The sequence below is a fragment of the Dromiciops gliroides genome, chromosome 5 (assembly GCF_019393635.1).
Source record: "Dromiciops gliroides isolate mDroGli1 chromosome 5, mDroGli1.pri, whole genome shotgun sequence".
Taxonomy (NCBI): domain Eukaryota; kingdom Metazoa; phylum Chordata; class Mammalia; order Microbiotheria; family Microbiotheriidae; genus Dromiciops; species Dromiciops gliroides.
Genome location: NC_057865.1, coordinates 177,528,993 through 177,556,433, shown reverse-complemented (window position 1 = coordinate 177,556,433; position 27,441 = coordinate 177,528,993). Strand labels below are relative to the sequence as shown.

Below are 27,441 nucleotides of genomic sequence, written 5' to 3'. Positions count from 1 at the left end.
GTGGTGAAAATTGAGTGATCCACACTGATTCTGTCTAGTGACTCAATTCTGGAAATAGCTCAATTCCCTTTTTATTCAGTTATGGGTCTGGTCCAACTTCTGTATTGTTTCCTTTTAATTAATTGTCCTTATTTGAGTAATTGTTTTTAATGTATAAAAGTCTATCTCATCCTGCATTTATGGTCCAACCCTAATCTAAGGAAGGGGCTTGATCCTGATTTATAAGGCAATTGGCATGTATTGCTTAATAAATTGAAATGCCCAGAAGCACAAACCTTTGTTTCCTCATTCATTTCATCTTTCACCTGCCTCAGTTTTTTGGCAAACCAAGCCAGGTCAAGTCAGGACTCCAACCCCAGGCTAATAGCCTTCCAGAAAAACTCCCTAGAGTATTCCAGTTAATCTTTCACTGAGGGACATTTTGGTAGAAGATTGGCCACAGAAGTAGGACTCCTGCTCTCAATCCTTATTTTTTCTCAACTAAGGTAAGGTTTAGGTTTAAATTTAGGATTAAAGTGGAGAATGGTCCCCCAGGAAAGGGGAATTTAGGGTTAAATTTAGGAGAGAGGTGCTCTGGGGGAATTTAGAGTTTATTTTAGGTTAAGTTAGTTTTCCCCAGGAGAGGAAAATTTAGTTTTTAGTTTAGGTTAAGTTAACTTCCCCCGGGGAGTAGAGTAATTTAGTTTTAGATTAAGTTTGTCCCAGGAATTGGGGTAGTTTGGGTTTAGTTTAAATTTCCCCCAGGGAGTGAGGTGGTTTAGTATTAAGTTTTAGTTTTTAGATTAATTTTCCCCCAGGGGTGGTGAAGGAAGGTGGGTTCCACTAATAGTAAGATGCTAGTGGGTTCTCCCTTGGATATATTTTTGACAGCATCGGACCATGGGATGCTCCCAATAGTTATGGGAATGACTAAACAGCATGCAATTGAAATATGTAACATCTGACATAAATCTTCAAGAGATTCAATTGGTAATTTGTTTTGATTCCAATGCAGCTCTTTTCATTATTACAAACTTTAAAAAGTAAGACTTGTAAGTATGTGTTTGTCCCATCATTTTGTTTGTGTTTGTCTTTCTTAGGGAAATGTAAGCTAAATCTTAGTTTTGTGCCATATTTAGTGTTGTTTTGTAGATTCTATTACCTTGAAATATTTCTAAGGGGCAAATATAGCCAGCCAGAAAAACTGCTCAAAAACTGCAGCCAAAGAGTTTTGTATGCTGGGAAAGATTAATGAAGTTTCATACTTGAAGTACTTGTCCCAATAAGCAAGACTAACTCCAATTTTAGGATTTCAGTGGGAGATTATATTTAAAAAAAAAAAACTGCCTTAAAAATCTTAACAGATTTTGGAGATTGAAGCTATTGGAGATTAATTATTAATGAGTTTGGAGAATAATCATTTTCACTTAGCAAAAGCTTAACATATGCTGAAATATCTTAACGACTGTTGGGGCACCAGTAGAATTTAAGGAAAAATAAGAATTAAATTATGTAAATGTTTCAGGGGTAAATAAAGTAGATCACTTTTTCTCTGAAGATTGATAGACCTATTGTTTTAGTATAATGAAGGAAGACAGGAAATTTGAAAACAATCCCAGAATGAAGAAAAAAATATAGGTATGTGGTTTACAGTTTAAATTCACCTGGTATTGGGGACAGCTAGGTGGCCCAGTGGATAAAGCAAGGGACCTGAGTTCAAATCTGACCTCAGACACTTGACACTTACTAGTTTTGTGACCCTGGGCAAGTCACTTAATCCTCATTGCCCCACAAAAACAAACAAAGAAACAAACAAACAAAACGGCACAAATAAATTCGCCTGGTACTTAACACTTCTTTGACCATTTGAAAAGAGAAAAGATTGTTTAAATCAAAGATAATCCTACTGACCTCTATCCCAGACTCCCTAAAGATCCCCTTCACAACTCAGCTGATTTCTATTCCAGATCATGGATCTCATGAGTCCCTTATTCCAGCTCAGAGATTCCCCTCTGACTTTCTCCCCAGTTCAGAGACCTTCCCCTGACCCTATTAACCTATTTTATCTCATGAGAATGAGGCTCACAAATAAGTGTATTGCATCCCCCCCCAAAAAAATACTGGAAAAATGCAGTGAAACTTGGGTTACACTTCTGTTTCAGAAGTATATGTGTGATCCTAAGCAAGTTATGTGTTTACCTCCATTTCCTGATGTGTAAATAGAAAAATAATAATAATACCCCATCCCAGGAGTGTTGTGAGGATCAAAATTATATAATTCTATAATGCTTATTACAGTGACTGGCATATGGTAAATACTATATAAAGGATATTTGTTATTATAATTATTTATTTAATTGAATATTACTTATAATTGATAACTCTATATTGGATTCTAGATGTGATTAGTATAAAACAATAACAACGAGGTATAAAATACTTCAAAGTAATAAGATTAATGATTTCTAAGTAGCATAACTTGAAAATGCATTCAGCTGAACTGACATCTGACTGGTACTAAGTTTTGTTTCATGTTTTAAATACATAATACTGTGTATACTATTATTGTATTCTAAATCTTTCTTATATTGTGAAATATGAGAGATAATTGTATTATAAATGCTGTTACAAAAACAATGTTTTTATTTGATGCTCTTAGATTAAGTATTGAGTTGTTAAAATGTGCTGCAGTGGATAAAGCACCAGCCCAGAATTCAGTAGTACCTGAGTTCAACTCCAGCCTCAGACACTTGACACTTACCAGCTGTGTGACCCTGGGCAAGTCACTTAACCCCTCATTGCCTTGACAAAACAAACACAAAAACTAACAAACAAAAAAATGTGATAAAAATAGATATTTGAAACCTTAGATATTTAACATGGTATATTATGTTTTAAAAACAGAAGAAAATAAGTAGTATGATAAATGAGTGAGTTTTCTTTTGAAAATATTTTGCTATGACATAAAAATTGTGAAATTATATAGGTTAGTTTAAAGATGTAATCTCATAATAATAATGGAACAATTATCAGAAGTTTGGTGTATTTCTGAAACATCAGAATGCTATTAGTTTTAATTTATAAGTAAAGGATAAGTGAAATGTAATTGTTAGGGAAACATAAGTAAAGGTCTTGAAGCCCTAAGCAGGTTAGTGAATTTTTTCTATTTGAGGGAAAACCTCTTGGGACTATAATTTACTATTGCTTTGAATTTTGATTACAGGGATGGTTGCCTGAATTTTCATGAAGCGAATAATAATAAATGACATGGACAGTAGTCTGAAAATTGTGACAATTGGATGTCTGTGCCTGGGGAAAAGGTTATGGGATAACCTTGACATGGCCTAAGTCAGGATCCTCTTGACCCAGTTTCACCATTATGCTATTTCTTTTCTGAACTGGAACTTTCCCCACCTAGTTAATCCTGAGTCTTGCTCTGTGACTACATTATTGGCTGTCAGATATGATTCTTGCCTTGAATCAAACAGAGATAAGGAGTTTTTATCCCTGTTAAGGTATATGTCAGGTCAGTCTGTACCCTTGAGGAGATGAGTCATGTATTATGATGACTAAATCCCTCCTTTTCCTTTCATAGCAAATTTGTAAAATTTGGGCAGGTGAGCACTAGAAGCTTTATTTAAAAAGCACTAAATCTATTAATTAATAGATTGATACTTGGACATTTGAGTTACTGTAACAGGATACAGATATAAAAATCTTATAATTTTGATCTATGCATGTGGTCAAATTATAATATATGGATATATCCTCCAAAAGAGGGAATTAGACAAAGTAATGACAAAGATATAATATAAAATTTTCTAATTAGACATAATAGTAAATTTGGGGAAAGTAACATGATTCGACTATTTTCCCTTAGAAATATATACTCACATACATACTTGCATATACATATATATCTATGTTTGTATGATTGACTTCCAGATGTATCTAGTATGAAAACTCAGGGTTTGAGTGTGCTCTAGTAATAAGTTCTCAAATTTACATTAAGGACTTTACATATAAAATTTCATTGATAATTATAAAGAAAGTGAAATTATTTTCCCATTTTTAAGTATCTATCTGATAATATTAAAAGTCATAAGAGTTCATTTTACAAGTTAAAACTTCATAATTTTTAAAAAATTTTTCTATCAAGTACAGTGTTGTAAGGAATTAATTGTGATTTGGGGTTTTCATAACCCTATCTTTGCTTTATTATGGCCAAACTGAAAAAATGTAGGTGTGTACTTTGAGAGATAATGGAACAAAAAAGAGGAACTCTGACCACAGGGAACATTTATTCAAACTAAGCAACTAGGCCTCCCTCTAATAGCTCCCCCACGCCCATGTGGGTCTGGCCAGATTATAATGGGACAGCCCATGTAGGTGTGCTGAGACAGTTGGAGACTTAGCATGGCTAAAAACCTCCCATCCCCTTTCTGTGGGGGAGTCAGTAAGATTCAGTTGGACACAGTTAAAGAGACAGTTGGAGAGGGTTCTGGGGGAAATGGAGAAGGAAGGAAGGCAGACAATTAGAGGAGCTGCTGGTGTTTGGCCTTTAGACAAAAACAAAAGAGACTACACAGCTAATTTTCCTTAGAGCTAGGGATTTTGGGTGTGGTGAGTTTGTTTTGTTTTTTGAGGCAAAGATAGCTCTCTGGAGCTAGCTGGGCTGGAGGCAGGTTCAGGTGCCTGGGGCCTTTGTACCCCAGAGATTTATACATTGTTTCTAGTTCTATTAATCATGCTTGTGTTTTAAACTTGTTACCATTAATTAACTTGTTTTGTGTTTTTGAAAGAGGCTGTTTCTTTTCTTACCCCAATATTAAGGTGAGCTGCCCAATTAACTCTTCTCATACTAAATTTGGCCCTTACAGTGTTTAGGTAAAGGGAAAAACAACAAGTGATATATAAAAACTGAATTCTCTGAAGTTTCAGGTTTGCAAAACCAAATTTAAGAGATTGCACTCAATTTTATTTACTTATTACTGGCAGATTTTTGCAGAATTACTTAGAAACATTTATAAGTGATTTGGAAACAGAAAAGCAGAGCCCCTTCAGAGATTCCTTGAGAATGAAGCCTATTCCAGAATGCTCAAGAAAAGATATCCAGGGACCAAACAAGTACATGAAACATCTAAGACTCAAAATGTGTTGATTAAATGGACATTGAGAGTGGGTTACTAAGGTACAAGGAGATATGATGTTAGTTAATATTACTGATCATTATTATATTGAGTTGATGTTTTCTTTCATGTATTTTTATGTTTAATTTTTCTTCATTACATTAGTGACATGTAAATATCCTTTCTTGAAATTAGTCCATTGTGAGCACTCTAAGTAGTTTGAGCTGTAAATCAAATAACTCTGATTATGAATATATGAAAAAACTTATAGATTTAGCTAATATATAAGTGATCCATGAAGGGAGTGGGCTGAACTCTTCCCTGTGAATCAAAGGTGGGAAACTGAGGAAATTAAGGGATTAGAGTAGTAAGTAGGGATGGGAATTGAGTGAACCACAATTGACTCCATCTTGTGACTCAGTTCTGGAGTTAGCTCAGTTCCCTTTCCATTCATTTATTGATCTAGTCCAACTTCTATCTGGTGAGAAAACTTTATTCAATTGTGAGAATTGAGAGAAACCTTATTGTATTGTTTCATGGATGGGAAGCTGGACAACATCTACCTGCTGTTTAGAGACCTTTAACCAAGGACCTAGGTTATGGTGACCAGAAACCCAATCAGATCCAAAGAATGATGCGAGTTTTCTCACAATTGTATGTCTCAAGCAACCCATATGTCTTATCTGAAAACTCTCCCCATACAGATCAATAATTTATTATTTCCATGTTCCTTTGATAGTTTAGAGACACTTGTGAGCAGGGAGTGGGACACTTCTTTTTCTGAATTCAGAGAATTGTACCTGTTTGGACTCCCCTCCCAACTTAGAAAGTCCCCAATATTTCATCCAATTAGAAATCAAATTACCTAATGCATTGTATTTTTGGTCTATTTAATTGTTTATAATGTATAAAATTCTGTGTCCCCCTGTATTCAGGGTTTAACCCTCATCTGAAGAAGGTGCCTGGTTCTGATTTATTAGACAACTGGAATGCATTGCTTAATAAATTGAAATGTTCAGAAGCTCAAACCTTTGTTTCCTCCATCATTTCATTTTTCACCCACCACACAACAACCCTCATAAATAAATGTTATTACTATCCCCATTTTACAGTTAAGGAAACTAAAGTAGACAGAGGTTAAGTGACTTATCTATATTAACACAGCTAGAAAGAGTCTGAGATAAAATTTGAATTCAGGTCTTCCTAATGTTAGACCAAGAATTCTACCTAAAGCTTCATCTATCTGACTTAGAAATGAAGGAAGAATGGAATTCAAGTCCTGTCCATGACACATAGTTACATGGCATTTTCTAAAGCTATAGAGATTGCCTAAATAGAAACTGTAGCACTTTATAACTGAAAGACACCTTTAGAAATCTAGTTCGACCTAGTCAATTTACATGAGTCACTTGAGAACAGCTCAAAAGTAATACTTAAAAAAAACTTTTTAAAGATAATATGAAAATGTATGAAATGATGATCATATTAGGTATGAAATTATACATATTTTCCCCTCACACTTCTAAATCAATATTAGACCTTAAGAAGAGTACAATTATTTTAGTAATTCTCAGAAAATGAACCTCAACTAGAGATTAACACAATACCCTCTAATTGTTGGGTTTTTTATATATATATATATATATATATATATATATATATATATATATATATATATATATATATATATATATATATATATGTACATATGTAAGTATGCATATATGTGTATGTATGCATGTATGTATATGTATATATATACATACACACTAGCAGTTGTAAGTCAGGGTGTATGCATCAATGTATATAGGTCATAATTTTAATTTGCATAATTTTAAAGCATTAATTTTGGTTTTAAAAGTTTAATAGTTAAGAGGTGGCTAGGTACCCCAGTTGATAGAATGTTGGATTTGGATTCAGGAAGAACTGAGTTAAAATCCTTCTTTAAACACTTATTAACTGTGAATCTGAGCAGCTCACTAAACACTATCTGCCTCAGTTTCTTCATCTGTAAAACATATATCTGTGAAATGGGAACAATATAACACCCATTTCACTGGGTTTTGTGAAAGTTGAAAGATAATATTTGCAAAACTCTCTGCAGACCTTAAAGCATTATATAAATATTAGCTATTATGTCTACAACAATTAAAATGATACTTTTTAAAATAAAGAAAATATGTGACTAAATATATGTGACAGCAAAGACTAGAAAGAGGATTGAATGTACATATTGTCTAAGTCAAACATGGACTATTGGTACAACAAATTTTGGACCAAAGGAAATTAAGTGACTTCTGATTCATGCATGACTAAAATCATAGAGACAAGAAGAAGTGAAAACATAAATTAAGTAGCTGACAATTCTCTCAATTCAATAAACTTTTATTAAGTGACTGCAATATTTAAGATACTGGGCTGATAGAAAAAGGAATTATTATTTCCTTTGAACAATTCCCCTTTAACAGTACAGGTCATACAGAATAGTATCCTATCAAAAATGGAAGGAAGTAGAATGTCAAAGTAAAATAATTTAGTATGACACTGACTAGGAAAAGGAGTTTTCCATTCTTCAGATAGGACATGAACCAAATGAGGCTATGTGGTTATCTTTTCCATATTTGTTATTAGCTGGGAACAAAATAATATAGTTATTATTATTATTATTATTATTAGTGTATAATGTACAGGTAATAGAATAGAGGGTAATGATCTTAGAGTCATAAAGAACAGGGTTTACATCTTCCCTCTGATATTAACCAGCACTGTGACCATGAGGAAGTCAAAACCACTCTGAGTCTCAAGAAATTTCCTAATATGTATCTTCTAAATTATAAATGGATTTTGTTCTGACCCAAGTTGGCAGAGGGAGTTTTCATACAAGTGGAATAAAGTATTTCTTTTGGTATAATAATGCTCATGTATAGCCTTAAATGAAATTCACTTAAATGAAAAGTCATTGTAGAAAATGAAATGAATTAGATGTCAAGAAAGAAAGTTGTAATTCTGGTTCTGCCAGCTGCCATGTGAACAAATATGTGAATAACTATGGACAAATTAATGATACTGTCTGAACCTCAGTTTCTTTACCTTTAACATGGGAGAGTTGTACTAGATGAATTGTTTGAACTGTTTGAATACCCATTAATGCAATTCTATGGTTTTGGGGCAAGCAATAGGCTTCCATGTTGGGAAAATCATGGGCACTGGGTGAGGGAAATATTTTCTCTATAAGGATGTATGGCAAAAACTGTACACTAAATGGTTATTTAATGTCTTAGATTGATTCCATGTACTTCTTATTAAATTTCTTTTCTTTAATATAGTGTTTTATTTTTTTCTAGTTACATGTAGAGATAGTTTTCAACTATTTGTTTCTATAAGATTTCTAGTTTCAAATCTTTCTCCCTCCATTCCTTCCTCCCCCTTCCCAAGACAGCAAGCAATCTGATATAGGTTATATATGCATAATCACAATAAACATATTTCTGCTTTAGTCATGCTGTGAAAGAAGAATCAGAGCAAAAGGGAAAAACCTCATAAAAAGAAAACAAAAAAATAGAAATAGTATGGTTCAATCTGCATCTAGATTCCACAGTTCTTTTTGTTCTGGATTTGGAGAACATTTTCCATCATGAGTCCTGTGGATCTATCTTGGATCATTGTAATGCTAAGAAAAGTCAAGTCTATCACAGTTGATCAACACACAATGTTGTTGATAGTAGGTACAATGTTCTCCTGGTTCTGCTCATCTCACTCAGTATCAATTCATGTAAGTCCTTCCAGGTTTCTCTGAAACCTACCTGCTCATCATTTCTTCACATTGATTTTTAAAAAAAACTTTGTGTTCTAAATTTTCTTCCTCCTTCCATCCTCAACCCTCTCTATAGAATCAAGCAATTCAATATGTCATACATGTGCAATTATGCCAAGTATCTTCACAGTAGTAAAGTTGTGAAAGAAAATAGAATAACTTTAGAAAGAGGAACTAACAAATAAAATCATACTTCAATCTGTATCCAAATACCATCAGTTCTTTCTCTGTTGATGGTTTGCATTTTTCATATATCCTTCTGATAGCATCCTGCTCATCATTTCTTTCACACTTACTATGGCTAACTGTATTACCCTCCATCCTATTCCCTCCCCTTGATATTTACTCTATTTTTTGTCTTCTTTCACCCTAATCCTTCTCAAAAGTGTTTTGCTTTTTACTGTCCCCTCTGCCAATCTGCCCTCCCTTCTTTTACCTCTCCCCCCACCTTTTCCCCTTCTATTCCCATTTTCCCTGAGGGAAAAATATATTACTATACCCACTTGAGTGTTTGTTATTCCCTGTTTAAACCAATTCTGATGAAAGTAAGGCTCATTCACTCCCCCATTCCTTCCCCATTTTCTCTTCCACTCCATAAGCTTTTTCTTGTTTCTTTTATTTGAATTACATTACACCCTTCCACCTCTCCCTTTCCCTTTCTTCCAGTGCATTCCTCTTACCCCTTAACTTTATTTTAAGGGTGTCATCCAAGGTCAGCTAGGTGACACAGTGGACAAAATACCAGCCCTGGACCCAGGAGGCCCGAGCCCAAATCTATCCCCAAACATAAGCCATCCCACCCTGCCTGCCCTACAAAAAACAAGGGTAAATGCTTTACATGTATTATCCCTTTATATTCAATTCACACATGAGCCCTCTAAGTATATTCCTTTCAGTTGCCCTAATACTGAGAAACTTCTTATGAGTTGGAAGTATTATCTTCTCATGTAAGAATGTAAACAGTTTATCCTTTTAATGTCCCTCATGATTTCTTTTTCCTGCTTACCTTTTTATGCTTCTCTAAGGTCTTGTATTTGAAAGTCAAATTTTCTACTCAGCTGAAGTCTTTTCATCACAAATGCCTGAAAGTCCTCTTCTTCATTGAAGTTCCATTTTCCCCCTGAAAAATTTTACTCAGTTTTGCTGGATAAGTAACTGTAACGATTGGAATGACGCCACCTGCTGGAGACTTACTGTAGAAGAGTTCCGTCCATGAAGCAAAGGTCTTTGAGGGCAAGACCAGGAGTCTTTTCTTTGGCGTCAGGACGTGACACTGCCTAGTGGGAGGAAGAAGGAAGAGACTGGTGCTCTTTCTCGCACTCTTTCCTGACGACTCCAGCAGAGAAGGGAGCTAGAAATGTGCTCCCCCTTTAATAGATAGGAATCTAGGCCTTTCCTTCTCTCTTTACCAAATTCTTATTCTCCTTAATAAATGCCTAAAAGTCTAACTCTTGCTAAAGCTTATAATTTTTTGGCGACCACTCATTAGATTTTAGACAGTCTAGCTAGAATTTTAGCCCTTAACATGATTTTAGGTTTTAGTCCCAGTTCCTTTGCCCTCTGTAATATCATATTCCATACCCTCTGCTCCTTTAATGTAGAAGCTGCTAGATCTTGTGTTATCCTAACTGTGGCTCCACAGTATTTGAATTCCTTCTTTCCAGCTGCTTGCAATATTTCTCCTTGACCTGGAATCTCTGGAATTTGGCTATAACATTTCTGGAAGTTTTCCTTTTGTGATGTCTTTTGGGAGGTGATTGGTGGATTCTTTCAATTTCTATTTTGCCGTGTGTTTCTAGAATATCAGGGCAATTTTCCATGACAATCTCTTGGAAAATGGTGTCTAAGCTCTTATTTTGGTCATAATTTTCAGGTAGTCCAATGATTTTCAAATTATCTCTCCTGGATCTATTTTCCAGGTCAGCTGTTTTTCCAAGGAGATAGTTCATATTTGCCCTCTATTTTTTTGTTTATTTATTTGGATTTGCTTTACTATGTCTTGGTTTCTCATGAAGTCGCTAGCTTCCATTTGTTCAATCCTAATTATTAGGCAATAATTTTCTCCAGAGAGCTTTATAATCTCCTTTTCCATTTGGTTTTTCAAGCTGTTAATTTTTTTCTCATGACTTTCCTGCAACACTCTTATTTCTCTTTCCATTCTTTCCTCCACTCTCCAAATCTTCCTTCTATCTCCTACTTTCTCTTCAAAGTCCCTTATAAGTGCTTCCAAGGCCTGAGATGATTTCATATTTTTTGGAAGCTTTGGATGCAGGAGCTTTAATTATGTTATTATCTTCTTCTGAGGGTGTATTCTGGTCTAGCCTGCCCCCAAAGCAGCTTTCAATGGTCTACTCTTTTTTCTGCTTACTCATCTTGATCTCCTATTTCTTGGCTTTTAACTCCTTCTTAAAGTGTAGAGTTGCTTTCAGGACACACTATTCCAAGCTACAGCTTGGCCCAAGGGGTGATTGGGCTTTTTCTCAATCTGACTGGCCTGTGAGTAACCATGGCCTGCTTTCTCTTTGACCTGGAAACAGAAGTCTGATTGAAATCTGATTCTCTATGGTTGGAAGCTTTGTGTGCCTGTGCCCCTCCCCCACTGGGTGGCTGTCCTTCAACTTTGCTTGCTGGTTCAGAATGTGGGCTCCCCATCCCAGTTCCAGCAGAGACCACAGCTTTCCACCCCCCCCCCCAACCACTGGACCCCCTCACTGGTTCATGAGCCAAGTTTCAGAAGAAGCAGCTGAAGATTCTGAGTCTTTGGTTGGAGGCATTGTCTGCTCAAGGGTGGTCCTGCTTCATGCACTGCATTCCTCACTCAGCTCTGAACAGCAGGTGATCCCAGTCACCTAATTAAGCCATCTTTGGCTGGAAAAGAGTCTCAATCTGTTCTTATGTGGGTTATGCTGCTCCAAGAGTGTTTTATCAAATTATTTTTGGAGGCATGTGGAAAGGCTTTCTGGAACTGGGAGAATCACAGCCTTTCTTCCCCTATCTTGGCTCAACCCTGCCACCCCACCCATATACTTCTAAAGTAGGTAACTCTAGGGTTAATTTCTAAAAGGTAGGTAATGAATTAAATGACCTCAAAAGTCTTTTCTTAGTTCAAATATATGGGTATGCATCCATACATACACACATTTACAAATATATACATATGTATATATGTATGTATGCATATATATGTATACACATAATTTTAGTACAGAATTATTAACTATATTTCCTATTATGTTGTTCCCTCAGTACATTCTATGGGGAATGAAGAAAAATTCTTCCTTATGCAAAAGCACATGAAATGCTATTTCTTATCCATAAATGAGGAGAAAAAAGCCAACTGTGTATCTGTAAAACATTGTAAAAGCCTTGATAAAAAGCTACTATATACGTAAATGCACTTGACATAAATGCTAAAATCATCCTGGAAAACCTACAATTTCAGTTTTACATAGAAGCTAGAGGTGTGAAAACAGCCTTTTATTCTTAATCCACCTCATATACCCTATCTCTTTTCTCCCTTCTAACTTTTTTCCCTATATTTATCCCTTTTAGGCCATCTCCATTCTATCACCCTTTTCCCTTCACTCTGTACCCACTTGTCTTTTATTTCCTAACTCAAAGAATGATAAAATTTAAACTTGGAAGTGACCTCAGCAATAAACTAGTCAAACTTATAACTATGAGAAATACCCAACTTAACATATATGCTAAGTAATAATAGAACCTATGCTTTAAGACCTCAAAGAAGGGAGAACCCACCAATAATTGAGGAAGCCTATTTGACTTTTAGATAGATCTAATTGTTGAGGAGTTTTCATGACATCGAGCCTAAATTTCTCACCTTTTTGACTTCTTTCCATTCTTCTCTCTGGAGCCGAACAAAACCTGCCACTTCTAAGGCCGAGAGAGGTTATGGGTAAGGAATTATGAGACTCAGAGCTCCTTCTATGCAAGTCTTATTGGAGCTAACAACCATAGCATGCAAAGTTTTGCTCCCTGGTTGATTAGCAAGTTGGCCTGGGGTTATCTACAGAGCAGAGAAAAGGCCAGGTGAGCAAAGAATGTGCCCTTCCTTAAATTGTACCACTTGGGACACTGCAGCCTGGAAACAGTGCCCCACTTTAAGAAGGAGTTAAAAGGCAAGTAAATGAAAGGCAAGATGAGCAGTCACAGAAAAATGAGGACCATAGAAAGTTTTTTAGTGACAAGGAAGATCAAGGTGCACACTCAGAAGAGGATAGCAACATCATGTCTCCTACATCCAAAGCTTCCAAGAAAAATATGAATTGTCTCAGGCCATAGAGATGCTCAAAAAGGACTTTGAAGATAAAGTAAGAGAGGTAGAGGAAGAAAAGGAAAGAGAAATGAGTAATACAGGAGGGTCATAAAAAAAGTGAAACAGCTTGAAAAGCCACATTTGCCAATTGGAAAAGGAGGTACAAAAGCTCTCTGAAGAAAATCATTGCTTAAATTAGGATTGATCAAATAGAAACTAATGACTTTATGAGAAATCAAGACACAGTAAAGCAAATCAAAATGAATAAAAAATAGAGGGCAGTGTGAAATAGCTCCTTGGAAAAACATCTGACCTGGAAAATAGATCCAGGAGAGATAATTTGAAAATTAGTGGAGTACCTGAAAACCATGATCAAGGAAAGAACTTAGACATCATCTTCCAGGAAATTGCCAAGGGAAATTGCCCTGCTATTCTAGAAGCATACGGTAAAATAGAAATTGAAAGAATTCACAGATCACCTCCTGAAAGAGATCCCAAAATGAAAACTTCCAGGAATATTATAGCCAAATTCCAGAGCCCCCAGGTCAAGGAGAAAGTATTGCAAGCAGCCAAAAAGTAACAATTCAAGTACTGTGGAGCCACAATCAGGATAGCACAAGATTTAGCAGCTTCTACATTAAAGGATCAGAGTTCATGGAATATGATATTCCAGAGGTAAAAGTATTTAGGATTACAACCAAAAATCACCTACCCAGCAAAACTGAATGTAATCTTTCAGGGGAAAAAATGGAACTTCAATGACAAAGAAGACTTTCAGGTATTTGTGATGAAAAGACCTGAACTGAATAGAAAATTTGACTTTCAAATACAAGACCCTAGAGAAACATAAAAAGGTAAACAAGAAAAAGAAATTAAGAGGGATGTTAAAAGGTTAAACTGTTTACATTCCTACATGGGAAGATGATATGTCTAACTCAAGAAATTTCTCAGTATTAGGGCAGATGAGAGAAATAAATTTATGCAGAGGGTACTGGTGGGAATTGATTATGAAGGGATGATATCTGTAAAGCATTTATTTTTTGTTTATCTTTTTTTCTGTGGGGTGGTTGGAGTTGGGTGACATGCCTAGGGTCATATAGTGGGTGAGTGTCTTGTTTATGAGGCCGGATTTGGGCTTGGGTCTTCCTGCATCTAGTGTGGGTGCTTTGTCCACTGTGTCACCTAGCTTCCCCATGATGACATCTTTAGGGTAACATTGAGGGGTGAGAGGAATGCACTGGGGGAGGGGAAAGGGGAGAGCTAGAATGGGATGAAATCCCATATGAAAGAAACAGGAAAGGGCTTCTGAAGTGAGGGGAGAGATGGGGGAGGAGTAGGACAGTGAATGAGCCTCACACTCATCAGAATTGGCTCAAAGACTTTAATCTCATTAGAGTTGGCTTGAGGAGGGAATAACATACACACTCAATTGGGTAGAGTAATCTAACTAATCCTGCAGGAAAGTAGGAGGGGAAGGGGATAAGGGGGAGGGGTGAAAGAAGGAATGGCAGATTGGGGGAGGGGGAAGCCAGAAGCAAATCAATTTTGAGGAGGGATAGGGAGAAAGAAGATAGAAAATAGAGTGAATATCAGGGGGAAGGAAAGAGGATATAGGGAAACAGTTAACAATAGTAACTAAAAAAATTTGAAGCAGAGGCAAGAGTAATGTAAGATGATGATGATTTATTGATGGATTGATGATGATTGGATGAAGATGGGGATTGATGACAATGAGGATGGATTGAGAATTGATTGATTGATTGATGGATTAATGATGATGATGATACTTCCTTTGGTACTTACTTTGCTGGACTATTGTGAAGAAAATTCTTTGTCAGGTATAAGGTTATAAATGTTATCTATTACTGTTGTTGCAAGAATCAATCCCATGGGTTTATTGTAAGGAAATCTCTTTTAAAAGTACTATATAAATGTTGTTTATTATTAAAAAAATAATGAGCAGGATGCTATCAGAAAAACCCAGAAAGACCTACATGAACTGATACAATGTGCAATGTTCCATATACAAAATAACAGCAATACTGTAAGATGATCTGCTGTGAATGACTTTCTTATTTTCAGTAATGCAGTGATCTAAGACAACTCTGAAGGTCCTATGAAAAATGTACTCCATCTACAGAGAAAGAACTAATGGTGTCTGAATACAGATTGAAACATAACTTTTGTTTGTTTGTTAGTTCCTTTATCTGCAGTTTTGTTTTTGTTTGTTTTCTTTCACAAAGTGGATAATGTGGAAATGTTTTGCTTGACTGCTTATGTATAGCTTTTATTGAATTGCTTGAGTTCTTGGTGGTAGGGGGATGGGAGGGAGGAAGAGAATTTGGAACAAACAGTTTTAAGAAGAAATTGATATCAAAATTTGTATTTACTTGTAATTTGGGAAAATAAAACTTAATGGGAGAAAAAATATCTCAAAATAAGAGGGCAGCTAGGTGGCACAGTGGATAAGGCACTGGCCCTCGACTCAGGAGGAATTGAGTTCAGGTTTGGCCTCAGACACTTGACACTAGCTGTGTGGCCCTGGGCAAGTCACTTAACCCTCATTGCCCCACCCCCAAAAAATGAACATAAAACTCAAAATATTTCTCATCACAAGACCTAAATGAGAGCAAGTAACTCCTGAGCTCATAAAAATAACCTAGTCTGCTTCTCAGATGGGGGTTATAAAAAGGGTGAGAAATTTCTCCAAGCGGCAATGGGACATAAACTCAGTAATTAAACTCTCTGCACCTCAGCTTCCTCACCTCTAAAAGAAAGGGTTGGACTAAATGACCTCTCCCAGCCCTCTTACCTTGAAATTCTATGGTTTGTTCCTATTTTAAAATAAAATCATGATTTCATGCACAAAAAAAAAAAAGAATGGATTAGCTCCAGCTTCCCTAATGTGGCTTCTTAATTATTTAATGTTATAAAAATCCCAGCTATAGGCAAGTAGAGCCCCTTGAGCTTGGTAGATTTCTGAAAACCAAGTGACTCACCGTGTTCTTCATCATATCCTGCCTTAATGATCAGATAGATGCCTTTCCATATGGAGCTTAGGAAGGCCACATCCAGGGAGACTAAGTGTCATTGTATTCCTGTTACAGATGTTTGCTGTGGTACAGTAAAATAAACCTTCTTTTGTTATATGTGCTTCATTTCATCCCAAAATTGGTCTTTGAACTAATAATTCTGATGTTTCAGCCTGCACTTCTGAAGTGAAGAGACATCATCACTGACTGGGGGGTGGGGGAGTTAGAGAAGGTTTATTGTCAAAGGCAGAATTTCAGATTGGTTTAAAAGGATGAGTAGGACTTTGACAGATGTCAGGGGGACGACATTCCAGACATAATGAAGAGTGCGAGCAAAGTTAGTCAGTCAGTTAGTCAACTAGCATTGACAAAGATTGCAAAGGATATGGATGATCATGGAAAATATCTAATAGATGATGAGGATACAGAGATACTTGAAGGAAAGTAGTTTGAGATAAATCTGGAAAGGCATAGGGGATAGTTTTGTCAACTGTAAAATAAGGGGGTTGGAAAAAGCAATCTCTATGATTCCTTAAATCTCTAAATTTTAGGATCCTATGAACAAGGTTTGAGAGGATCATGAATGCCAGGCTAAGGAATCTGGACTTCACTCTATACTTTAGGCAATTACTTACAGACTATTCAATCAGTATTAATGGTGGTTTAGAGAACAGATAGATTAGAAGCAGAAAAAAATCTGTTAAAAATTTTTAGTATTTTTGACCATATTACGTATTGGTATTAATGATGACCTGAATTGGATAGTGACAATAGAAAGAGAAAGTCAATGATGGCTGTGAGAGATCTTGTGGGGGCAGAATTTATATGACTTTGTTCATTATACAGGTCATATCCCTGTATATAATTTTAAAAAAGAGAAAGTTAAAAAAATGATGCCAAGTTTTAAAACTCAGAAAGTTAAATTAATCATGCTACTGCAAAATGTTGACCTCAATTAGTATGGATCTTAAAACAATTTTCATTAAGTGAAGGAAAAGTAGGGAAGGTTTAATAATTAGAGGATTTGAAAAAAATGAAAGATCACTGCTGAAAAAATTGATTGACATGTAAATTAATCAATAAGTATTTGTTACATATTTGTTGTTTTTGGTTTTTCAAAGAAGACACATAACATCACAGGTGAATTGGATTTAAGTGAAGCAGAGTTGTACAAAGTTGTCAACCTCACACTCACTTCCAGAGTTATCAAAGTCTAGAAGACTGGTAATGACCTGGGATGCAGTGGTTGACCTTAATGTCTTCAATGTCTGACCGAGTTTTAAGTGCTCTAGACTACCTGCTTCGTGGCCATTGGAACACATTGTTCTCATTTTCCTTTTGTACTGGGGGATGTCTTCCCATGCTTGGAGCTTAATATATACTGAAAATATGATGGGGGAGGAGGGAATAGAATACAAAAGTTTATAACAAGGGTATAAAAATGGTGCCATCCTTCCAGGAACATACATTCTACTTTGAGATGAAACATGCAATCATGAAACAAAGGAAATGGTTCTTAACTATTGGTACCAAGTCTTAGTACAAGAGGATTTCAGAAGAGAGATTGAAATGAAATAATCAAAGATGGGACAGGAGCTGAACCTTGAATGATGGGTAAGATTTTGTTTGGCAGAATGAAGATGGAATAGGGAGGGGTGGAAAGCAATATATCATCAAATGTTTTACTTAAAAGAAGTTTTTACTATATCATTTAAAGGAAATAGTATCTAATAAATAAATACTCAATTAATTCTGTACCTTTTTTATAACCTAGGTGATCTCTGTTTCAGAGTAAAGCAGACAAAGCTATTTGGAGACCTTATAACTTTTGTTTTGGGCTACAGGGAAAACTCAGTAAAAGATATTCATTAGAAGAGGCTTTGGTCTATATCCAAGATAAATACATTACTCAGTATGTTTGTATGTAATTATAATTGTATGTTAATACCTTTAAAGGAGCACATTAGTTATTTATAAGGTTTCTTAGTCCACTGGGAATGATTGTTTGTAAATATTTGTTCTCTTTAAAAAAATTTTTTTCCATGATGTTTTGAGTCCTTTCTTTAATCCTTTCTTAGTTGTATTTGGAAGACCTCCAGCCAGCACAGATGACTAAGAAACAATGCAGTACTTCCAAAATACATTTATTTGAACTAAAATATGAAAGTCACACATAACACACAACTCTCATGAAACCATTATCCACTGCTTTTCTTGATAAAACCTTCATTTTCCCTTTTTGTAATTTCATGGGTTTCAACAATAAATCTTCTGGAGCTATAATGGAAAGAAACATTACCTATGTGCCCAAATTCTATATTCAAATGCAATTTTTGTGTTGTTTCTTGCCACTGTTTGTATTTCAGTTCTATTCAAACATTTATTAAGCACCTACTTTAATGTAGGAACTCAAGTATAGAGTTCAAATAATATTGTGCCATAGAATTTAGTCTTAAAAGATCAAGGCATACATGTTGATATACATACATATATATATATATAGACATATAGACATAGATATATATCCACATGTTCTGACTAATATTCTTTCAACTATATCATGTTGGTATATATGAAAGCCAATATGGTATAGTTGAAAGAATATAGTCAGAATACGTGGATTCAAATCTGACCTCTCATAGCTACCTCCAGAGAAGAGTCATATGGAAAGAACACTGAGTGTTATCTATGTTTGTCTGGAAATAAAAATGGGAGCAACAACAGATAAAACATGTCACCTCTCTGAGCCTTGTTTTCCATACCTCTGAATTGAGAATAATATTATAGTTGTTCTGAGCAACATAGTATCTTAAGTCTGGAATTACTCTGAGCCTTAGACACCATCCAGCTCACATCTTTCATTTGGCAGAAGAGTCAATAGTTAAGCATTTAAGATGCTACTTTACATACTAAGTACTAGAGACACCAGGACAAAATAAAGGAGTCTCAAAATTCAAGTAATTTACGTTTTCTACACAAAGTTTACATTCTAATAGATGAGTAAACTGAGGCACAGAGAGGTTGAGTTATTTGTGTAATGTCACAGAAGTAGCAAGCAGAAGAATCCAGATTAAGTACTATATCCCCAGATCAATGTTTTCTTTTTGTTGTTTTGGTTTTTTCTCTGTGACAAATTATCTCTTAATTGAATAAGAAGCTATACAATATGTTTGAAAAATCTTAAAAAACATATGAAAATTTTCCCATTTTATAAACTATAATTCAAGGGTCTCTAATTTTGCTGGTACAGGTATTCCCTCCCCTGAAGTATATTTCCCTTCTCCTATAACTTGGTAATTGAGAGTTCTTGTGGCCAAATATTTAATCACCCTGTAGACAACTCTGTAATGAGCATGTTTGAACTTAACTACTCTGGTCCTTAGACAATAATCCATCAATCAGCAGCACTTAATAAGTTTCTACCATGTGTCTGGTACTGTGCTAGGTGCTAGGGATACAGAGGTAAAAAAAAACTAGTTATTGTTTTCAAGGTACTTACATTTTCTCAGGGGACACAACATGTATATAGATCAGGAGATACAAGATATGTGTTGGGGAAGGGTTTCCACCCTCTCAATTCAATTAAGTAATCAAAGGAGGCCTAGAATATAATTATAAAGTATAAGGTAGGAGTTAAGGAATTTTCCTACAACACCATAGCACATAATTCAGTTTTAATGTATAAACAAGATACATGTATACTGGGCAATTCTTTTATGAGGTACAGACCTCTCTTATTGAGGCAAGAAAATAATGTGATTGGCTGAGAGAATTAGTCATGCCCCTTGAGACTCCATATAACAATAGTCAGTCAGTTTGTGAGTTAAGGAGAACTTTGTGGAGATAGATCCCTTCATGTATACCAGAGAACAGAAATAAGAATGAAGGGGACTTTTTTTCTCCACCCTCCATTGACTATATCATCAGAGATGCTGGGCCAATAGGAATGGAAGGACTGGATTTGGGAAAGGAATAAAGCCTGGAAGGCAAGCTATATCCAAGGGGAGAGGGGTAGGGTTGCATGAGGAATCTACAAAGAAAGGAAGGATTTTTCATACAAAGAGCTGCTAATCGCAATTTCTCACATGTGTATCCTGCATGCATTCTCATTATTGTACTGTTTAACCCATTCTTCACATGTACACTATATGAATTTGTGAGAGAGGGCACCCCAAGTTTTTGTGTGGGTTTGTATGAAGTGTTTTTATTATACTATTTTAGAAATAGCTCTACTGAAAGTAAACTGTTTACTATCCCACAGTTAATATAGGACACACTAGTAGACACTGATGAACAGTAGTAGGAGAAAGAAAAACCCAGAGAGTCCTCTCAGAACCCAACCTGTTAGTATGAATGTAAGCTTGGAAAGCATCCCACAGAAGGTGTTCCATGGATAACATAAATAAAAGATAATAATGAGGATTAAAGCACTCCTTAGCTGATGTTGGAAGGAAACTAATAGGGGAAAGTGAGGATGGAGTTTATTCCAGGCATGAAAGTATGGGGATTAGAGGTTGAGTTTCATGTATAATTAATAGTAAAGCTAGTTTGGCTAGACAATAAAGTGAACGAAATGGAGTAATGTATAAGGCTGGAAAGACAGGAGGGATAGAATGTGAAGTGGTTTAAATGCCAAACAAAACTTGCACTCCACTTTCATTTGCATTTCACAATATGGCATCTAGGACTTTAGTGTAGATAGGCATGTGTTTATATACACACACACATTTACATACATGCACCTGTATAAGTGTGTGCATGCTGTATGCACTATGTACCTACATGTAATACATAGACATGTTATGTCAAGTAAATTAACAATTATTAAACCATAGACAGTGCTAAGGATACAAAGAAAGACCAAACAAACAAACCAATCCCTGCTTTCTAGGAGCTCTCACAGTCTAATGGGGAGACAACATGCACATTATATGCAAACAAGATATACAGATGAGGAAACTGAAGCAAACAGGATGAAGTGACTTGCTCACAGTCACATAGTTAGCAAGCATCTGTGGCCAGATTTGAACTCAGAAGAAGCCTTACTGACTCCAGGCCCGGCACTCTGTCCACTGTGCGACCTAGCTATCCCAAACAATAATATGTATATTATTCAAAGTTTTTTGAACCCTATATCTATCTCAAGCCAAGTAAACCCAGTTATTATTCCTGTTATTCATTGTAAATCCAGGGGCATCTAGGTGGCACAGTGGATAAAGCACTGGCCCTGGATTCAGGAGGACCTGAGTTCAAATCTGGCTTCAGACACTTGACACTTACTAGCTGTGTGACCCTGGGCAAGTCATTTAACCCTCATTGCACCACCAAAAAAAGATATAAAAAAGCTTTACATACATTGTAAATCCAAGTCATTTAGTACAAACGTTTATAAACCTGAATAGTAAAATCATCTAATTTTTTTTATATATTCTTAGTAAATTGAGGAGTGATTTTTATCCCATAGTGAACAATAGTAGAATAAAGCTAATTATCAACTCTCAACTAGTTAAAATTAAGCATTCTCTCATGTAGTCTCTCCTTTTCTGAATGGCCCAAGAAACTAGAATTTCAGGTATATTTTTCTCTTATCATGAAAACAAATGAACTCTTAAAAATTTCATTTCATTTTGCAAAACTGTAGGATATTTAGTAAGTCATAAAGAGTTCTGATTTTTCTTCAAGGGGATTTAAGAATTATGTTCTATGGTTATTTTTTTTTACATCAATGAAGGATTTCTTTTAGAATTAATTCTATTCAAAGGTGGTGTGGGGGGGGGACAATCACAAACATCTCAATCTCATTTGCACATGGCTCCCTTTGTACCCTTTGGTTAGAGGAATATTACCCCATCTAGTGGAAGATTAAAAACCTAGTGTCTCTTGACTAGCCATGTGATAAGCCAAGTTTTCTTAGGTCTTCATCACTTCATAAATGGCTGATGGAATGAATTCTCTGGATTATACTTCATTTCAAGCATATTGTGTTGGGAAAGGTGCTATATCACACATATTTCTTATATTAGGATGTGAAAAAGCACTTGAAGTTTACACAAAGCAATGAAGGAAATGTGGCTTAGGTCAAACATCCTGTTTCACTCTTGAAAAAAGAATGGCCTTCATTTAAGTCACCCTAAACTGTTTATACCTAAAAACAAGTTACTATAGAGATATGCCTTATTTTAGGAAACAACTAAGAAATAACAATAAGTTGGTAAATTAACTTAATTGAAACAAAAAAATTTAATTATGAGGTATACCTGAAAAAGTATTCCTTAAAGTTGCCTGGATTAATATCTTTTTTTTCTATTTAGTTTCTTTTCTCAAAACAAAGGGTTGAGGCCCACCATTTCTTATACTAGCCTAAAAATGTAACAAATTTGTTTCTGGAGTTGATTAATATATGATAATTTATACTATATTATATTGATTTGTTATATTATAAAGAGTTAAAGTAAATATGCTGATGTTAGCCCAGCAGAGAATGGACCAATCAGGCCTGCCCAAGTTTAGAGAGATATTTAGGGATTTTCAAAACCACTAAGATTGTTGGCTTTGACTTCAGATAAGCTTTCTCTCTCCAACTCATCAAAGCCAAGGACTCAAAACCCTAATGCCTGATAAGGATCTCTCATTATTTTGTTTGTTGCTTATCACAAGTGCAGGTAACTTCACATTTGCATCATTAATAGACCTCTCTCAAAGGATGTTGATATTTCAGTTAGTTTCAAGTGCTCTTAATGTTTCTGCATATTATTAGGGCAGATCTAGCTATTCAAATCTGGGTAAATCTCTTTGAAAATAGATCAAGTATAAATGTGTGTATATATGTATAATATATGTATTGTATACACATTTAATATACACGCACACTTCCACACGGGATCTGTGTGTGTGTGTGTGTGTGTGTGTGTGTGTGTGTATATATATATATATATATATATATATACACACACACACACACACAGAGATCAGTATCTTCATACACATACTAGAAGGCAGCCATTATCATAGGATTATCTATTTAGATCTGGAAGAGATTTCTGAGGTCATTTAGCCCAACCCTCTCCAATAATATTTGAGATAACTGAGACCCAGAGAGGTCATGACTTCCCCAAAGTCAGACTCAGGATTTGAACCTACATTTTATGATTCTAAATCCAGCACTTTTTCCACAGTATGATTTGGCCTCCCTTAGCTATGATTTGTTATCTAAGACAACTGTCTATCACTTTACTGTGGTAGTCTCTGTTCCAGGTGGTAACTGTGTGATTACAGCCTTCATTGACCTATCTGAGATTAAGGAGGTTACAAAGAAGACGGGAAGAAAAGGAAAGAAATTAAGGATCCGTGTGTGTTTTTTTAATGCCTCAGCCTATTGTTTTATATGTGTCAAATATTAAGGAAAATAAAAGACAGGTATTCATTTAGCATCTATTCTGTATAAGGTACTTTTCTGGTATGGAAGTCAAGAGGGAATAAAAATAAATATAAGAAACAGTTCTTACCATTAAGGAGTTTACAGTCTAGTTAAAGAGGCAAGACTTTACCACATGAAAAATTAAGAAATAATAATGAAATTTTAAAATAATAAAAGCATTCACACAGCACCTACTCTGTGCCAGGTGTGCTTTAAAAAATATCTCGATTCCAGGAAATAATATAAGTGACATGCGTAATATGTAACAGTGGAATGAATTCCTAGAAAATAATTTTCATTATATTTAAGATAAAAGAGAAGAGGGACCTCACCCTTGGTTGTCAGTAAAGAGTTTATGGAGAAAGCCAGATCAGAAATTGATTTTAAATGAGCTGGACTTAAAAACATAATGAAGAGAGAGAAGTGACACACAGAAGAATAAAATAAGCATAGAAGTGACCAAAAACCAAACAAACAAGAAATGTTTGGGGGACAAGAAAGAAACAAACCTGTTTGGATGAAGCACAGGGTTCAGGAAGATGAGTAATTGGAGATAAGACTAGAAAGAAAGGTTGATGTGTGTGGAGGGTTTTACGTGACTGGCTGGGGAGTCTGGACTTTATTCTTTAGGCAGTGAGGAACTATTGACAATATTTGACCAAGGTTTGACATGATCAAGGTAGTATTTGAAAAAGCTTAGTATGCTGGCTTTATTTGAGACAGAATAGAGAGGAGGGAGACTGAGAGAAAAGCTATCACAAAAAGCTAGCATGGAAATCAACAGATCACCAAGCACCTATAACAATAAAGCACCTACTATCTGCAAAGTACTATGTGAGGTGCTGAGGAAACTAAAAAAAAAAAATGCAACAACATCTGAATCTACAGTAGCAAGATAATGAAGTCATTGAACTAGAGAACTGGCAATAGAAATGGAAATGGAGGAATAAATATGTGAAATTTGAAAAGTAAAATCAATGGGACTTGCTAACTGTATAGCTTTATGGAGCTGAGAGAAGGAGAAATCATAGAACCTCAGAGGCCTAACCTAAAAAGAACCCCAAATCCCCACAACAGTATTCCCATCAATTGGTCATCCAAATTTTGTTCAAAGTCATCCAGTGAGAAGAATTGACTCCCTCCTGGGCCAGCCTACTCTGCTTTGGATTAGGTTTATGTTAGGAAGGTTTTTGCTTTTACTTTTTTTCTTTTCTTGTTTCAGACCTAAATCTGTCTCTTTAAAACTCCAATTTATTATTCTTAATTTTATGCCTGAGGGCAAGGAGACAAAGTGTAATCTATCTTCTATGAGACAACCTTTCAAATTCTTGAAGACAGCTGCTTCAAGTGATGTTCAGTTGGCATGTATTCATAATGGCTTTCACTTTTCTGGTGTCTTCATTTGGACTCTTTCCCCATTATCAATGTCCTATCTAAAATATTGTTCCTCAAACTGAAGACAATACTCCAGGTGTGGTCTGACCAAGGCAAAGAGAGACTATCACCTTTCTAATCCTGGATTTATCTCATGATAAAGCATTAATTTAGGGATTTCTATAGCATACTGTTCATTCATATTGAATTTACATTGCTCCAAAATTTTGTTCAGATGAACTACTGTGTGACAGTGCTTCTCTAATTCTGCTACTCACAAAGGTGTTTTTTGAATCCAAGTGTAATAAGACTTTACAAGTATCTCTATTAAATTGTATTTAATTACATTCTACCCAATTTTCTATCATGATATGACTTTTTTTTGATTCTGCTTCTGGCATCAAAGGATTCCTCTCAGTTGTGTCATCTGAAAATTTGCTAAGCACATCAACTATGCCTTTATCCCTCATCATCTTTGACTTGGATTGTTTCCACAACCTTCAAATTGGTCTCCCTGCCACAAGTATCTCTCTATGATCAATCCATCACATAGTGCCAAAGTGGGTATTCCTAAAGTATAGGTCCGACCATGTCATTTCTGTCCTCAACAATGTCCAGTGCCCCCTTGTTATCTTTAGAGTTCAATATAAATGACTCTAGCATTGAAAACCCATCACAATCTGGCCCCAACCTATCCTATGCTTATTGTATGTTACTAAATTACTTATTAATCTTACTTCCATTTATAGTCAAACTTCCCATTTCTTGTTCCTCATATTCCACATTCCATCTCCCTTCTCTGTCTTTTTTCATAGATTCTCATGCTTTCCATATACCTCCTCTTCAAATCTGCTTATTAGAATCCCTACACAGTACTCAGCTGAAATGTCATTTCCTATGTGAAAAGTTTCCTGATCCTTTGTGATGCTAGTGCTTATGGGTGGAATTTCCTAATATGCCTAACATTTATTTAGCATATACCTATATATATGTATATATATATTTAGCATATACCTATATATATGTATATATACATATATATACATATATGTGTGTGTGTGTATATATATATATATATATATATATAAGACAACAAGGTGGTACAGTGGATAAAGTGCTAGGCCTGGAGTAAAGAAGAACTGAGTTCAAATTTGGTCTTAGACACTTTAAAAAAATGTATTTAAAGTTTTGAATTTCAAATTCTATCCCTCTCTCATTGCCTCCCTTCTTATCTTCCCCTTCCCTGAGGTGGTAGGCAACCAGACATAGGTTGCACATGTGCAATTATGTAAAACATTACCACAGTAATCATTTTATATAAAAAGATAATTTTTTTAAAAAGAGCGAAATAGCATGCTTCAGTCTGCATTCAATCAATATCAGTTCTTTCTCTGGAGGTAGATAGTATGTTTCATCATTACTCCTTTGAGATTGTCTTGGATCCTTGTATTGCTGGGAGTAGTTAAGTCATTCACAATTGCTCATAGAACAATAATGTCACTGTGCACAATGTTCTCCTGCTTCTGCTCACTTCACTATATATCAGTTCATATGAGTCTTTCCAGGTTTTTCTGAAATTATCCTGCTTGGCATTGCTTATAGCAGAATAATATTCCATTACATTCATATACAACAGCTTATTTATTCATTCCCCAATTTATGGGAATTCCTTCAATTTCCAATTCTTAGCCACCACAAAGAGTTGCTATAAATATTTTTGTACAATTTTTTTTCTTTTCTCTTTTCCACAGTTACTATTGTGTACTGTTTGCCTCCACCATATTCCCTTCCCCATGATATTTACTCTATTATCTATCTTCGTTCTCCCTATACCTCCTCAAAGGGGAGTTACTTCTGACTGCTACCTCCCCCAACCAGTCCTCCCTTCTTTCACCATTCCCTCCTTATCCCCTTCTCCTCCTACTTTCCTACAGGGTTAGATAGATTACTCCACCCAACTGAGTGTGTATGCTAATCTCTCCTTGAGCCAACTCTAATGGGATTAAGGTCTTTGAGCCAATTCTGCTGACTGTAAGGTTCATTCACTGCCCAGCTCTTCCCCCATCTCTCCTCCTACTCCCTAAGCCTTTTCCTGTTTCTTTCATGTGGAATTTCACCCCATTCTACCTCTCCTTTTCCCCCTCCCCATTGCAATCCTCTCACCCATCAATTTTACCCTAAAACTGTCACCATGGGGCACATAGGTAACACAGTGGACAAAGTACCTACCCTGGATCCAGGAAGACATGAACCCAAATCTGGTCCCAGTCACAAGACACTCACCCACTGCTTGAATCCAGGCATGTCACCCAACTCCAACCACCCCACAAAGAAAAAGATAAACAAAAAAATAAATGTTTTACATGTATCATCCCTTCATATTCAATTCCCACCTTTGCCCTCTGTGTAAATTTATTTCT

At 35.6% G+C, this 27,441-nt stretch overlaps 1 long non-coding RNA gene across 1 annotated transcript in view; it reads left to right on the top strand.

Annotated features, from left to right (window-relative positions):
- The first annotated feature begins 433 nt into the window (after positions 1–433).
- The window catches only part of LOC122729859, a 43,585-nt gene continuing 16,577 nt past the window's right edge, over positions 434–27,441 (top strand). Inside the window, exon 1 of the long non-coding RNA XR_006353363.1 lies at positions 434–485. This is a non-coding gene — a long non-coding RNA (uncharacterized LOC122729859). The remainder of the gene's footprint in view (positions 486–27,441) is intronic.